Genomic DNA, 15848 nt, shown 5'->3' on the forward strand with positions numbered 1-15848 from the left:
AGGAAACGTAAAAGAGAGAACTTTTTTTAATTAAAGGATATAGAAATAGGACAAGTCAACATTTTAATGATTGACAGCTAATGGTTTGTGTTGGGCAATCCGACTGTATGGAACGGTTGTGTCCTAGAGCAACACGCTGGTTCTGCCTTAGTCTTCTTTAGGAAGCTCAGCGGGAGAGCGAAGCTGGAACCCCTCCAAGTGTTGGATCGCAGGCCTGACCCGCAGCCCTGTATTGGGCGCAGTTCTGGGGGCTCATTCATGCCTACATGATACTGAATTAAGCGAAAAAGGTTTTGGGGAAAAATGCGCTTTGTCTCTTGAAATGTGCACCAACCACCCCAGTACACTTAGAAATTGGGGTTTTATATGCAGTTTGGTTAAGGGCACTGTTGCTATGGTTTTGTATAAATGCAGGGGCCGAACTAAGAGTTCGTAAAGGGTGATGTGGGAGCTCAGCAATCGGAGGTAAGGGTGTGGATGAAGAGGGCCCGAGTATGTTTAATGAATGATAATGGGGCGGGTTATGAGGCATTGATAGAATTAATCCAGTGAATGTCCTACTGAGAACCCATGTAAAATGAAGGAGGCATTTCAAGCGTGGTTTTAATTACATGGGCCTCATTACGAGGTTGGAGGTAGCCATGGCGCTATTAGTGCCATGGCTGCCTCCAAACTCGTTCCGGCTCCGCCTTGGTGAATGAAGCAATTACCGGTCCATTCCAAGGTTGGCGGGACCGGTAATTCCCCATTCACCAGGGCCATTCCCCATGTGAGCCCCCATAGGGCTCAATGGGAATGGGGAAGGCGCTAATAATGGTACCGCAAATAAGACACTATTCGTGATATGCCAAAAGTCAAAATTCTAAATACAAGAACCAAGAAATGCAACGTAAAGTCAAAGTTCGACATTCAAAATTCAAAAACAAAAGTGTGTTCCGATGAATTCCATTCAATATGTACAATCCCCATATTCATAGAGTTTATCAGTTATCACAAAATTAGTATCCAAAAGTTATCAGTTAGCCAATAAATCATGATATTCAACATACCGTGTTCAATTATGATCAAGCAGTGGGAGAAGTTCAGATAGGAGAATAAAAAGTAAAATAAAAATTTGAAAAATTTGAAACATTTATAAACATTTTGTGATTCTACTGTCAAGGTCAATCAATATCCATATGGTTGAGTATGGCAATACCTGATTGTGTGGTCGTGTGGCCAGAGTTCTTAAATATGCCTGAAAGACATCAAGAACGGATTCTAATTGTTAATAGGATTAACTATATTTAAGAAGATCTAAAGCGAGTTATATGCTGTTATACACTATAAGGGGGTAATTCATATAATTCATTGCAGAAGCAGCGCATGTGAGAAGCGCAGAGAGGGAGTGTGTACCAGCCGTGTGCGCTAAACAGTATTCTGGCACACCGCATATTCATGGATTTTCCAAGCCATTTGGAGCCTTGGGGCAGCGAACATCCCGCAGCGCCAGTTACGCCCCCAAGAACGTCCTTTGTGCAAGGAAAAGCCATTGAAATCCCCAATACGACGCAAAGGGCTGCGCTAACCCTGGACCAGCTTACAGGGCCGCTACACTGTAATCGCGTGACAAATTACGCGTAACCTGCTCACGGCAGCCAAAACGCGTGAAAATGTACTTGCACCACCTTGAATACGGGTATCCCGTTCGCGGGAGCCAAAATGCGTGAAAATCTCCCCGCGCACCCCCTTCCATACGCGTACCCCACTCGTGGCTGCCAAAACATGTGGAAATCAACTCACGCACCCCCTTGAATACGTGTACTCTGCCTGTGCCAGGCAAATTGCGTGGAAAATGTCCCCACTGTGGTGTGGTCTGCCTGTGGGTCATGGTCTGGGGTGATGGGCTGGCTGCGGGTCATGGGCTGCCTGCAGATCATGGTCTGGGTAATGGGCTGCCTGCAGGTCAGGGTCTGGGGTGATGGGCTGCCTGCGGGTCATGGTCCGGGGTGATGGGCTGCCTGCAGGTCAGTATGGTCTGGGGTGATGGCCTGCCTGCAGGTCATGGTCTGGGGTGATGGGCTGCCTACGGGTCATGGTCTGGGGTGATGGGCTGGCTGTGGGTCATGGTCTGGGGTCATGGGCTGCCTGCGGTCAGGGTCTGGGGTCATGGCCTGCCTGCAGGTCATGGTCTGGGGTGATGGGCTGCCTGCGGGTCGGCATGGTCTGGGGTGATGGGCTGCCTGTGGGTCAGCATGGTCTGGAGTGATGGGCTGCCTGTGGGTCGGCATGGTATGGGGTGATGGGCTGCCTGCAGGTAATGGCGGATGTGCTGACTGCGGGGCATGGGGAGGGTGGATGGGTTGCCTGCGCGTCATGGTCATGGTGGATGGGCCGCCTGCGGGGCATGGGGAGGGTGGATGGGCTGCCTGCACGTATTCCGAGGGTTGCGTGTGGAGTTTTACATGCGATTGGCGCGAGCGGGGTACGTGTATTCCGGGGGTGCATGGGGACTTTTACGCGCGAATGGCCTGGCGCGAGCAGGGTACGCATATTCTGGGGGTGCGCGGGGACTTTTACATGCGAATGGCCTGGCGCGAGCGGGGTATGCGTATTTCGGGGGGGAGACAGGGACTTTTACACGCGATTGGCCTGGCGCAAGTGGGATACGTGTATTCCGGGGGTGCGCAGGGACTTTTACACGCGATTGGACTGGCGTGAGCGAGGTACGCAGGGACTTTTACAGGCGATTGGCCTGGCGCGAGCGGGGTACGTGTATTCCGGGAGTGCGCGGGGACTTTTACACACGATTGGCCTGGCGCGAGCCGGGTACGTGTATTCCGGGGGTGCGCGGGGAGTAATACCCGATTTTGCGTTGTGGGCCCTCCCGGGTGTGACCCTCCCACCCTCCCCATGCCCTGCAGGCAGCCCACACCACAGGGGACCACCCTACACCCCTGGGCATGCCCCACAGGCAGCCCATGACCCCAGATCATGACCCGCAGGCAGCCCAAATGGCACCATGCACTTGGTTGCCCCGACTCATGTCCCCCACCCCACCCGCAGTGATGGCAACCTGCCAGGAGGCTCCGACTCATGAGCCCCCACCCCACCCCCAGTGACAGCAACCTGCCAGTAGGCTCTGACTCATGTCCCCCACCCCACAATTGATGGGCACCTGCCAGCAGGCCCAACACATTGCCCACCAAACAACATGTCCTAACAAAACAGACCCATGGCCTTAATGCCAACCTAAATCCCCCTGACCCCCAGTACAAGCACGCAACCATCCACTGCACCCACTCCCAAATTACCCATGCCGTGAGAGTCTTAAAAGAACCAGCATGGCCATGCATACATGTACAACAGAGCCACACAGTTGCAGCACATGACTGAGGCAATGCTCATAGAGACATGCAAAAAACCAACGAGAGTACACAACACCAATCATGAAGATATATGAAATGTATTAAAAACATAATCAAATAACATAATGAAAATCAAACTTGCAAATTAAGAATTAATGAAAGCAATACCAAAAAAAAGTAAAATCCAATGAAAAACAAAAATCCACAACATGAAAAATGAAAAGTGGTCCATCGCCAATGTCCGTATAAAGTAAATAATCCAAAAAAATAAAGCCATTGATCCATGGGAAGTTGAAATAAAGAAAGTATGTACAAGTATTGAAATATTTACAATGCAAGTCCAAAGGGTCCATGATCCCCAAACAAAAGGAAACCTACAAAAAAGTCCTATGAATAAAAAAGTATAGAAATATAGTGGAGCAAAGTCCATGAACTCCAAAAGAAATATAAAACAAAGGAAACCTGAGCCTAAAGAACTATGTACAAAGGCGGCGGGCAAGTCCTACGGCTCACATTTTGATGTTCCGGGCCAGGGCATCATCGGACTCCATGTCGATGTTCCGGAGGCGGGCCTCTTCCCTGGCCTCGAGGTCTCGCAGGGATGCAGCCATGGCCTCCTCCAACTCCCTGCGAGTTGCCTCGAGACACTCAGCCCGCCTCAATGCCCTGGGCATGGAGTTCTCTGCCCTGACCATAGTGAGCCGTGCCTCCTCCGCCCGCCGCCGCCGCTCCGCATCTATCTGCTGGCCCCACTGCTGCCACATGGAACACACTCCAAATCCTGGGTCCTCCTGCCCTCCGGCCAATGCCTGCCCCAGTGATGTTGATGGCCCTGAGCCATTATCGCTCCCAACCTGAGCCTTCTGCTGCCATGCATGTGCCCTGCCTGTTGATGCCTGCTCGTCCTCCTCTTGCTGGGATCCAATTGGTGGGGTGGCCACCCCTGCTGGACCTCCGACTCCCAACTGTGGCAGGGATGTGTCCTCCACCAGCCTGGCCGCTGGCTCAGGGGCAGCTCCACAGGGGGCTCAGGTGATACTTCGGCTAGAAGATTGCATGGAGGATGACTGGTTTATATGGGGTTCAGTTGAGGAGGGGGTCGCAAGAAGTTCCAGCATACGGATGAATCAAGTGCCGACCACCTGACCTAGTAGGTCGACGCGGCCAAAGAGGGATCCGAAAAGACATGCATTGTCCTGACGAGAACCCTGCACGTCATCCCGAATCCCACGTTGGCGCAACACCACCCCAGCTAGGACAGGCTCAATACGGTCATGGATTGCAACGTCCGCAGGGAGAGGAAGGCCAGTTGTTGTATGCGCATCCCCTCCCTGAAAACACATCTGGACGCAGGCATCCCTGCTAGTGCCGGATGATGCAGTCACAGGATCAGGGACAGGATTACACACAGGCACCTCCACGGCAGCCTGTGCTGCCTCCTGTCCCTGCCCCTGGACTGCACCTGTCCCTGCCCCTGGACTGCACCACTAGCACCAGTGGAATCCCCCCTCCAAGCCCCGTGCGTGGGCCTTCCGCGGCCTCCTCCTCAACCAAATCCCCCACCAACCCGGATGACTCCGTGCCATCTTGATCCATATGCCCCTGTGGGGGCTCAGCTGCCCCTACTGCTGCCGAGGAGTCCACCTCCAAACAACACCTCTTGGACGTACCCTCGGCAGCTGCGGCCATGGACGCGGCACCAGACTCCTCACTCCCCGAAGAGATGACTACCTGGGAGGGGAGCTGGGCCCTGCATCTCAGGCTGGCGGTGGGATCCCTGCCGCTGTGCTCCACAGCACCGTCTCCGCCCTCTTCATCAGTAGATGCTGCAGACAGGGAGAGACAGAACACAGGCATCAAGGCACTGTACAATGTTCATATACACACATGACAGTTGCACATGAGTGGCAGTGTGAAACTTCACAGATGGCATCACACTCCCCAACACACATATCATTTGAATCCACACACATGCACAAATCGACAGGAATGGTGCATCAGGCAGTAGCATCCATACACACACAACAGCATGAACATCCAAAGGTCAGCCTGACGTCACAAGCAACACGGGGAGTGCCAAACACATACACACACGCCACCAGGCAGACATGCATCTGTACATCTCCACCACCTGCCACAGTGCAATCACCGGCAACTATGTCAAATCTGCCAGTCGGCTCACTGTCTTTTGTACCTACCACAGACACTGACTGGTATGACTCGGAAATGGAAGTCCGTACATTTCTTAGGAAAGTGAGACTTCAGACTTTTTTCAAAGAACATCCTACAATTTCAGAGGAACAGGAAAGTGACACGGGTCTGTATAAACCTTCGACCTTCACTCCGAGCGATAATCAAGTACCTAATGAACTTCTCACAGTCGAAAAATGCATTCTTTAGGACTTGGACAAACTTCAAAATACACGGAAAAAACAGGTGTTTATCACAACTTAACAATTAAAGAGAAACAAGGTCTCACATCATTGCAAAACAATAAGGGCATCGTTATTAAACCGGCGGACAAAGGAGGAGGAATAGTTATCATGACTATTACCCAATATAAAGACATGGTCTTGGCCATCCTGAACGACAGGGAGTGTTACTCCATTCTCCACAAAGATCCGACAAAAGACCTTAGTCAGGAAATATCGCAAGCGGTTAGCTATGCACGAGAGAGAGACTCGCTATCTCCAAAAGAAGCAGAATTTCTCACCACTCAAGTGGGTAGAACTCCATGTTTCTACGCCTTACCTAGGATCCATAAGGACCCAAACAATCCACCGGGAAGACCAATTGTTTCAGGATGTGGGTCAGTTCTGGAACCTTTGAGCACATTCGTGGACACTTTCCTTCAACCACTCAGCATGAGAACCAACACATATCTGAGAGATACAACCCACACTATCACCATCTTCGAGGAGTTGCCATTCGACCCAATGACCCAGATTCTAGTCACTATGGATATTAAGTCACTTTATTCTAATATCTCTCAAGAAGCGGCAATTGAATGCTTCCGCAAATGGCTGACCAAAGACCCATTACAAAACCGGGTACCCATCAACTTCATCCTGGAACTGATGATGATAGCTCTGCAAAAGAATTTCTTCACATTCGACAGACAAATGTACCTCCAGATAAAAGGAACAGCGATGGCGGCAGCATATGCCCCTAGTTTAGCTATCCTTTACATGGCCAAATATGAGGGGGGCATGATGGTGTGAACCTAGCTGTGCTCAGAGGTGTGATACATATGCCGGCGATACATGCTCAGTGTACCACTGGTTGAAAGATTTCATTTAACCCTTGGTGGTAGGTGTCCAAATGGTAGATCCACCTGGACTCCTTATGTAGCAGACTGTGTGAGAGGTCAGCCCTACCCTTCACATTTTCAAGGACCCACCAGATGAAATCATTGGGGGAATGTCTAGCCTCTACAAAGTGTGCCACTAGAGGCGCTGTAAGGGTCTTACACTGAATCTTGGATCTGTGTTCTGATATTCTTAAGTTAATCACTCTTGTGGTCTGTCCTACTTATCTTAGTCCGCATGGGCATTCAATGCAGTAGATAACGTTGGAGCTTTTACAGTTAGTGAAGTCTTTGAGAGTCCATTCCCGATGTCTGATCCATGTGTATGTTACTTGTGTGATGTGTTCTGATTGAGTGCCAGGTCAGGCTGTGTAGGCATGACTGCTATAGGTCACCCATGTGGTGCCTCCAAGCAATCCCGTGCCCTTGGGTTTGGGTTTCACAGTATCCCTACTGACCACAGTAAACCCTTTGCACCTGATGACTGCACTTGCCCTTCAACTGGCATCATGCCACAACATTGTTAATAATGTATTTCTTTTCATTCTGCCTGATTGATGGAATCATTTGCATGATAAACACACATTTCTGGGCCGTTCTGCCCCAAATTCACCATACTTCAGACATAGATTTCACCCCACAATGCCCCACATTTGTTAAATTTGTATGGGAATGATTTCATCAATCAGGCTGATGGACTTTTGTGCACCTACACATGCACTGCACATGATCAGTGATTCAGAGCCCTGTTTGAATGTTCAACATGACAATTGACTTGTGTCATGTCCAAGTGACCTACCATTGATGTATCCATGTGCCTACCATCACTGTATTAGTAAACACTGGCTTTGTTGCAGCGTGTGACACATGTGTGTTTGGTCACACTCTTTTGCATGTTCTATTTCATGGTGTGCATCTCACATGGATGGGGACAGTACTGATTTACTACCATCTGGGTGTCCTAGTCCATTCTGCCATGGCTATGCTACGTGCCATCTGTGTGCTGGCATGTATTATGTTTGTGGATAGTCCATGCCACTCACAGGCTAATGTGTGATGCAGGTGCTATGCACCATGCAGCACATGTATTGCTTTTCCAATTTGGAGTCCTCAGTGTCTGGTTTTAGGGTCCCCTTCCACTTCATTGCCAGTGCATGCATGCCAGAGTTAGTGTCATGTGTGGCATGTGTCATTAATGTATTTGATGTGTAGATTGTGATGCCTATGTGCGTTGGCTATGCTGTACATGCCTGCCTTCATTACTTTTGTTTTATCTTTGTGCAGGTGATCAGGCACTAGATGCTGTTGTGGAGGAGGAGATGGTGCAGGGGCAGGAGTACTCAGAGTCCCAAACAGCCACCAGTGGAGGACGTGGGGTGGTGGTGCAGGAAAATCCTTTAGTCCTACAGACCATCCTGTCCACGGGTGTCTCTAGGTACACCTCCGATGACCTCTATGGCTCAGGTGCTGAAACAGACATTGAGACAAATGTCCCGTCGCAGGTGAGTGTTTCTGGCAGAGATGCTGTTCTGTCCAACCCACCTGCTCTGGGGGTAGACACCTCAATGGGGCATTGAGTGTTGGAATGTCCGCCTGTGGCAGTTACGGATGCAGGGTCACACTCCACTATATTTTCTCCTGTTCCTGGGCCAGCAGATCAAAGGAGGAATGCAGTCCTGCAGCCTCAGGCAGTGCCAACACAGCAAGGTGCACATCACCTTGGCCCAAACGGGTGTGGTGTCCGCCAACACGGTGGTCGGGTGCCATCAGGCAATACTGTGTGGGAGAACTCCATGTATACTATTGCAGCACAACAGGGAGCATAGTTTGAGATGATGGCTCAGGCCGTGGATAGGGTGGCCACTTCCATTATCCCCCCAGAAAGGCAGGTGGAGCTCCAGCAGCAGGCAACGGAGTCCACGTGCCGGACACACAGGGAGGACATGTTGGCGTCCAACAGGGACCAATGGGCTGAACCGGAGACTCTGGGCACAGCCATATCTGCAGAGTCACAGGCCCACAGGGATGCCCTGAGGTTAGAACACAGGTCCCTCAGAGATACTCTGGGTGCACTTGAGGTGTCCCAGAGTACAAGGTCAGAACAGCAACTGGAGCAGCTAACACGCACAATCTCAGCTGAGCTCCAGGCAACTCTTGAGGAGATCGGGCATCATGTGAGGCCTTGCAGGCAGAAGTCTGTGCTACCCGTGAGGTGCTGCATGGGGATCTCTGGACCATCATCCTGCAGAACCAAACTTTTCAGACCTGCATGCTTGTGCCATGGAGGAGCATTCCAGGGCTTTGTGTGGTCTGCCTCCCATACCAAGCACACCTTCAAATGTACCACCAGAGGGTGATGACAGCGATGGAAGTTCTCCCACTATAGTGTAGCCGTGCAGGCCATGAGCCTGTGGAGGTTTTTTTTTTTCTCAACATCCACGCATGTGAGTGTTGGGGTGCACCCTGTACCTCCACCCTCCTGGGTGGACCCCCCCTGGTCGACACATGGGCATTTTTGATTTTTCTTTTGGATTTTTTTTTTATTTTCTTTTTGATATTTATTCTTCATATTTGATTGCAATTTTTCATTTTAAATTAGATTTTGATATTAGAAATTTCATTTTTTCTTTTGATTTTTTTCAGTTTATTCTTTCCTTTTTCATTTTATTTTCAAATTTCATTTGATTTTTCATTTTCATTTTCATTTTAATTTTTTTATTTTTTCATTTTTTCATTTTAATTAGTATTTTACATTTTCATTTTTGCTTAGTTTTTTTTGTTTTACTTTTCATTTTCATTTTATTTTAATTTTACATTTCATTTTTTTAATTTACATTTCCTTTTTTGTTGATAACTATTTTATTTCAGATTGTACACTCATGTTACAATGTGTTGCTTTGTGTGGCTCCCGTAGGCATCCACTGTGTATTCCAGCTGGGCTGGGCACATGCAGTCCTGTGTTTGTATTTCAAACATGGGTTCCTGACACATATGCCACTCCTGCTTCCCCTTTCAATGGGCTTGCAAGGGTGTGACCAAGTGACAGTAACTTACACCGAGGCATTGGGCTCCCATAAGTTGTGTGGGCAGTCTGTAGTCCAAACTGTGTATACATCCCTAGTGGGGATTGGTGATGATTTATCCACTGCATGGTTGATTTGTATATTGTATTACATACAGGCCATTATGCATGTTTGCATGTAGCTTCTTCATGTCTTAACTAGCCTGTCTCCATTGCAGATGCAGATCATGTTGTATGCAGTACACTGCCACATTTACCTACCAGCAACACATTGGAGATGGAAGGGGCCGATGTGCTGCCTTTGTCAGGTTGTGACACTTGCACTACTTTCATTTTTTACTGTCATACGTTGCCACTGTTGGATCCTGTATTACTGTTTTGTCTTGCTGGTAAGTATTTCTTCATGTGTGCTGTTTCTTTTTCATTGGTGAGAGGCAATTGTCTCCGGCCTGTTTCCATTTGTGATGGTGCACTTTGTGACACTTGTGTCATGTGTTGTGCATTCATTTGGTTGCTTTCACATTGCATGCCATGGTGTGTTGGGTAGCTGAGATGGGGTTAGGGAGGGGTTGGGTGACATGCCACTATTTGGGTGTACTATTTTGCAAGGGGTAGTCCTTCATGCTGCATTAATGTGTGACTTTTACTGACACAGCATTGGGTCTGTTTAAATAGCTAGGGATGCGCACAATGTAGCACTTACAGGAAAACAATATCAGGGTGGTATGGTTGTGACAGTTGACTGTCCCTTTTGTCATCATCATCAATTGTCAGCTTGTATGTGCCAGGCCTGTGTGCACTCCACAGGGGTGGGATTTTGGGTGAAGAAATTTGTCTCAAGCTGGGTACGGGCTGCCTCACCACGTGCCCTTTCCCCTCTCATGCGCAGCAGCCGTGCTTGTGGTTGGGGATGTGGGGGCACCACCATGTCCACCGGCACACCCTGCTGGGTTGCAAAGTTGTGCAGGACACATGCTGCCACTATGATCCTGCACACGACTGGGGGTGCATATAGCAGCTGCCCACCAGAGCGGTCAAGGGAGCGAAAACGTGGCTTGAGCACTCTGAATGTGCGCCCCACTATGCCCCAGGTTGCAATACGGGCTTTGTTGTATCGTACCTTGGGTGGTGTGGTGGGGTTCCGTATTGGCATCATCATGTAGGTGCTCAGAGGGTTGGCACTGTCCTCTGGGGAGGTGATAATGGTTGTCATTAGTTGGGTTTTGCCATTTCTCAGTTTGTGACATGCATGCATATGCAGAGGCATTTGTACTCACCAATGAGCCATGTGTCACCATGCCTCCCAGCTTCCAGGTCCCGGTTTAGGGGTGACATTCGGAATATGAAACTATCATGGCTGGACCCCGGATAGTTGGCATATACTGAGGTGATGATTCCCTTGGCATCACATAAAACCTGCACGTTGATGGAATGCCAGTGCTTGCGGTTTTGATGAGCTCAGTGGCTCTGGGAGGACGTAGAGCCACAGGGGTGCAATCAATGGCACCTAGCTCTTTGGGGAAGTGAGCCACCCCATAAAGGTCCTGGACCACGGCCTGTCTTTCTGCAGGTGTTCTGGGCATGTATATGTGCCTGCGGACTGAGGGGTGTGCAGTCATGATCGCCAACACCTGGTGTAGGCAGCGTAACTGCATGGCCTGTGAGACGCCCCCAACTATGGCACTTGTCCGCTGAAATGACCCAGTCGCCAAGAAATGCAGTACATTGAGCACCTTTTCCAAGGGACTCAGTGCTTGGGAGGACAGGGTGGGTTATGTGAGGTCATCCTCCCACTCAGCAACCAGTTCTAGGATGATGGTGTCCCACGACCACTGCTGCGAGGAACGGTATATTCATCGTAGTGTATGAGCTTGTTTCTTGTTTGCGTGTAATTTTATGCTGTGCTGGGCCGCTTACGCTTGCTTTCTACTGGCGTACGTGTTTCCGGATTAGCGCGTCTTTTGTGGCGCACGGGTTTTCCCTGTTCGATTCCATGAATACGTATTGTTAGTGCGCGTGTGGGTGTTGCGAGGATTTAGCAGCGGTATTTCCCCCGTAACACCCACATTTTCACGTGTTGTTCCCCATTCCGCGTGTTCCACCCCCTTTTTAGGTGTGTGTGCTGCCCTGTGTGCGCCTTCACTGGCCGTCTCATGCAGAGCCTTCGGGATGTCGCAATGATGTGTGCGCCACACGTGGATGCATTCCATGAATCGACAAACGGCTGCGTGCACGGCTTCAGCAAGTGTGTGCTGCGATTTTCGCGCTTGCACTCTCCTTTTCAGCGCACATTAATTCCATGATTACCCTGTAAATGTAGTGGCAAATTGTGCCTACCTGTCGGCACTTTCTGTTATGTGCATAGCTGATTGATCTACAGAGTAACAATATCAAATGATCAGTCCTCTCAGTTCATAATGGGTACCAACGTGGTGCAGAATAGGGGCCACCGTCTTTCAAAGTACATACCTGCTGCTGCCCGTTTATGAAAACGCTGCCTTTCATTCTGTGTATAGAATCGGGCATGCCGTTGCCAGGCGATGTGATGCTGCGCGTTCGGAGATGCGACAGCGTCACATACGCCACGTACGCCTCATGTCCTGCAGGTCCCTGTTGCCAGCAGCTACGGGAAGGCTTACCCTGTTCCAATATGTCCGAATGCAAAATGTGCCTCAGGTACTGCGTTTCAAGTGTGATGAGCCAATATCAAATAAACACTCAAATTAGTTGTCGCCACTATGTGGTATTACGTGCTATTCAGATATCTTATTGAGTCTGGCTGTGTTGCATTGTATTTAATCGAGCTTGCCGTTGCTAAGCAACGTAACGCTGTGCATTCAGAAATGCGATGGCGTCACGTGTGCCCGCGTCCCTGCAAGTCCCTGTTGCCTGGGGCTACCCGAAGAATGTCCTGTGCCAATGCATGCCAAAGAGCATCAAGGCTGGAACTCATTTGGGCTAAGTCAATATGAACTAAAGTAAGCTGGAAAAAACTATATATACCGTCACCACTCTTTGGTATTATAATGTGCTATCTGGATAACTGATATAGTAGGATTATAACATAAATGTTACATATCTGCAATCCTGTCATGTAACCCGCACAGACCCAATCTGAGTTGTGTCGCCAGGGCCAAGAGACAGGTCTCACCAATTTCTGGTATGGCATCAGGGTCAAAGGTCATGTGGCGACACTTCCTGTGATGTCATCTGGTCTGTGATATCACTTCCGCTAACCCTGGCATTTTGGCGAATTGATGGCCTTGTAAGCCACTTGTTCAGACAAGCTTTGGCACTGTAAAACAACTTAAAGTTGTAGAGGAGCAGTTACATACCTCTGCAGGAAGCCCTGCCCCCCTACCTCCTAAATGTTGGAAACCTGAGATTGTGCCATGTTTGACACCAGCAGTTGTGCCAACCCTGCAGCATATATTCGAAAGAAGAATGCCATTGAGACAACCCTATTGAATGTATCGCCGTAGAGACGACAATCTGAGGGAGGAACTCCCTAAGGGAATATGAAAAAGAGCAAAGAGAGAAGCTAGTGACATCACAAGAGACATGTGCGACGTCCCGAGATACTGGCTGAAGAGGATGTACAGAACCTATAGAAACAAATGACGTTGTAAAGAGTCAAGAGAACCTTTAAATACGAAAAAGAAGATTACACATGCAGGAAGTGCTGCACAGAATCAACCATTCAATAATTGTACAGATGCTGAAATGCATAGTAGAATAAGTCATCATAGAAGCTGGCTATATGTAGTGAATAGAATGCAGGCAAAGCACAACTGTGTAGAAGCTGGACATCGGTATCATGAATTTAAGTAAGCCAGAACCCATGAAGAAGAAGAGGTGAATTGTACTGCAGCAAGAATAAACTGAAATCATGGAGCTGCATGGTGAAGCTATCTGGCCTGGTATCAAAACTGGAGGAGTCAAGATCGGCTATCCATTCTTGAAAGGAGTGAATGTGCGTAGGATGAATCATCTCTTGTTAAGGTGCAGAGAAACAACACCAAGAGTCCCAAGTTATATTCATTTAAGACATTTAAAACCTGCAGAATGGACCAAATCGTGGTCTCCTGTCATGTGAACCAAGGATGAAAATAGAGTCGAACTTGGAGTTCTAGAACGACGATAGTGAGTGCCTGCACTCCCATATATTCCCAGAGGCAAGGATACTTTGCAAGGCCAAGTTCAAAGACAATCTTCATGGCAGAGGCATAGGTGATGAGAGATGTTGGGCTAATTGGGTCGGGAGATAGAGTCAGGCCTACCTCCTTGCACCTGGGTCTGGGCTTACATGGAGATAAGTGAACCGAATGTACCAGGCACGGCACGAGCGTGCCAACCAATTGCAGAGGTCCGTATAACGAAGGACCTTATAGTTTGAAGATCAATTGAAAACCATGTACTTAATGATTTTAAGGATGACATCTTTTAGAGGTAGGCATATATTGTCCATGTGACAGTGGGCAGCCAATCACAATCCTAGTTCCTATGTAATGTATACTTAGATGTTCCCCTTAAGCCTATCACAATACCTAGTAGTTTTTTCATTATTTCCCACATAGTATGATGTCACCTCTGATGTATTTTTAGTATAGAGACTATGTTTTGTGAAAAGGTCACTGAGAGAAATTGAGCGAACGTTGTAACTCCCTGTTTTAGATAATTGATAATAAAACAGTACTTTTGCCATCTTCCGGAGTTGGTTTGGTTATTTGGACTGAGAGTTATTCTACGAGCCCATCCTTTGCATGCACGTTACTAAAGGGCCCTAAGCTCAGAGTGATGGGCACATGTCAGCACGGTCTGGGTTTCTGCTGCGCCATGGCCCCATTCCCTTCCCCCTACCAGCAGGGATGCCGGTAGGCTGCCACAGTGTGCTTCAGCTCCATCCGTTTCCCTGAGAAGGTTGGGCTTCCTGAGATGGGTGTTTGGAACCATGAGGCTTCCTCTGCCCTGCTGTAGCCTCATGGCTGTCCTTCTCCCACCCTTACCAGCATCCTGCTGCTTACTGCTCCCTAGCTTCGGGTGCAGAGCCGGCGCTTCTGTGATCTGGTGCTGCATGTTTTTTTCGATAAAGGAGGATGGGCTTGCCACGGGGACTATTTTTCCCAGCAGCCCCTGCCTCCAGTCATGTGTGGCAGCCATCTTGGCACGCCCATTTAACCTAGCCTACACGTGACTTCCTCTGGAGGCCAGCTTAAATTGGATCACTACAAAACTGAGTCATTGCTGATCTAGGCTCTTACTCTCTTCATCTGTTATCTTGACCCAATGCACCTATTTTTGAATTTCTTTGTATTTATTCTCTGGAACTGTTGACTTTGGTTTTTCCCCACAGAGTTCTTTTGGATCTCCCTTTGGTTTGGAATTTGGCCATTTTTCCCTTTCAGGGAACACCTGAACCTACCCTACAATGCGTCCGTCAGTGCCATTGGCAGACTTTTCTTGGACCCTTGGCTGTCTACTGCGTGCGTGTGCCTTCAGTGTTTTCTGGGCCTTGTATTTTATAGAGGACTTCCTCCAGACACCACAAGGTATAATGAATCAGACACCCACCTGAGCTCTGTGAAGCGCCAGCCACCACCAAAGCACCTACCAGGTAAGGTGGCAAGGGGCAGATGGAGAGTGTGTTAAAAGTGTTGAGCTTTGACCGCCATTTATAATTCTGTTACCTGGTTCAGGGCAGTCCCATCGTATTTGTTCACTCATGACAGTACAATATAAATGACTTTTGGTTTTCACCATCAGGTGGCCCAGAAAGACCAATTAATGATATTCTAGGCATTTATTGAGCATCAACCAAGCTTCAGGAAGTAATGGACCACTGTACATTGGTATGAGCTTTAGGCATACATTAGATGCTTACAGGGTCCTAAAAGCATTTTTCCGCATTCCCCAAAACCATAATGGAAAATAGCAAGTCAAGCCTCTGCTTGTTCACCCTGAAGGCTCTGTTAGGTCTCCCCTGCCACAGCCAGTATCAGGCCGACTGATCCCCTGGCAGCGAGGGTAAACGCGGTGGGAGTCCGCCGACTTTTTTCCCCGAGGGCACCTTGATATGCTAATTTCTGGTGATGCCACATTCATTTGGTATGTTAATGAGTCCCCCCACTTTTTTTTTTAGGACTTGACCCCTGGCTAGCAGCGATTCAGGAGT

This window comes from Ambystoma mexicanum, chromosome 13, assembly GCF_040938575.1.
Source record: "Ambystoma mexicanum isolate Mex_15411 chromosome 13, UKY_AmexF1_1, whole genome shotgun sequence".
In the NCBI taxonomy this organism is placed as follows: domain Eukaryota; kingdom Metazoa; phylum Chordata; class Amphibia; order Caudata; family Ambystomatidae; genus Ambystoma; species Ambystoma mexicanum.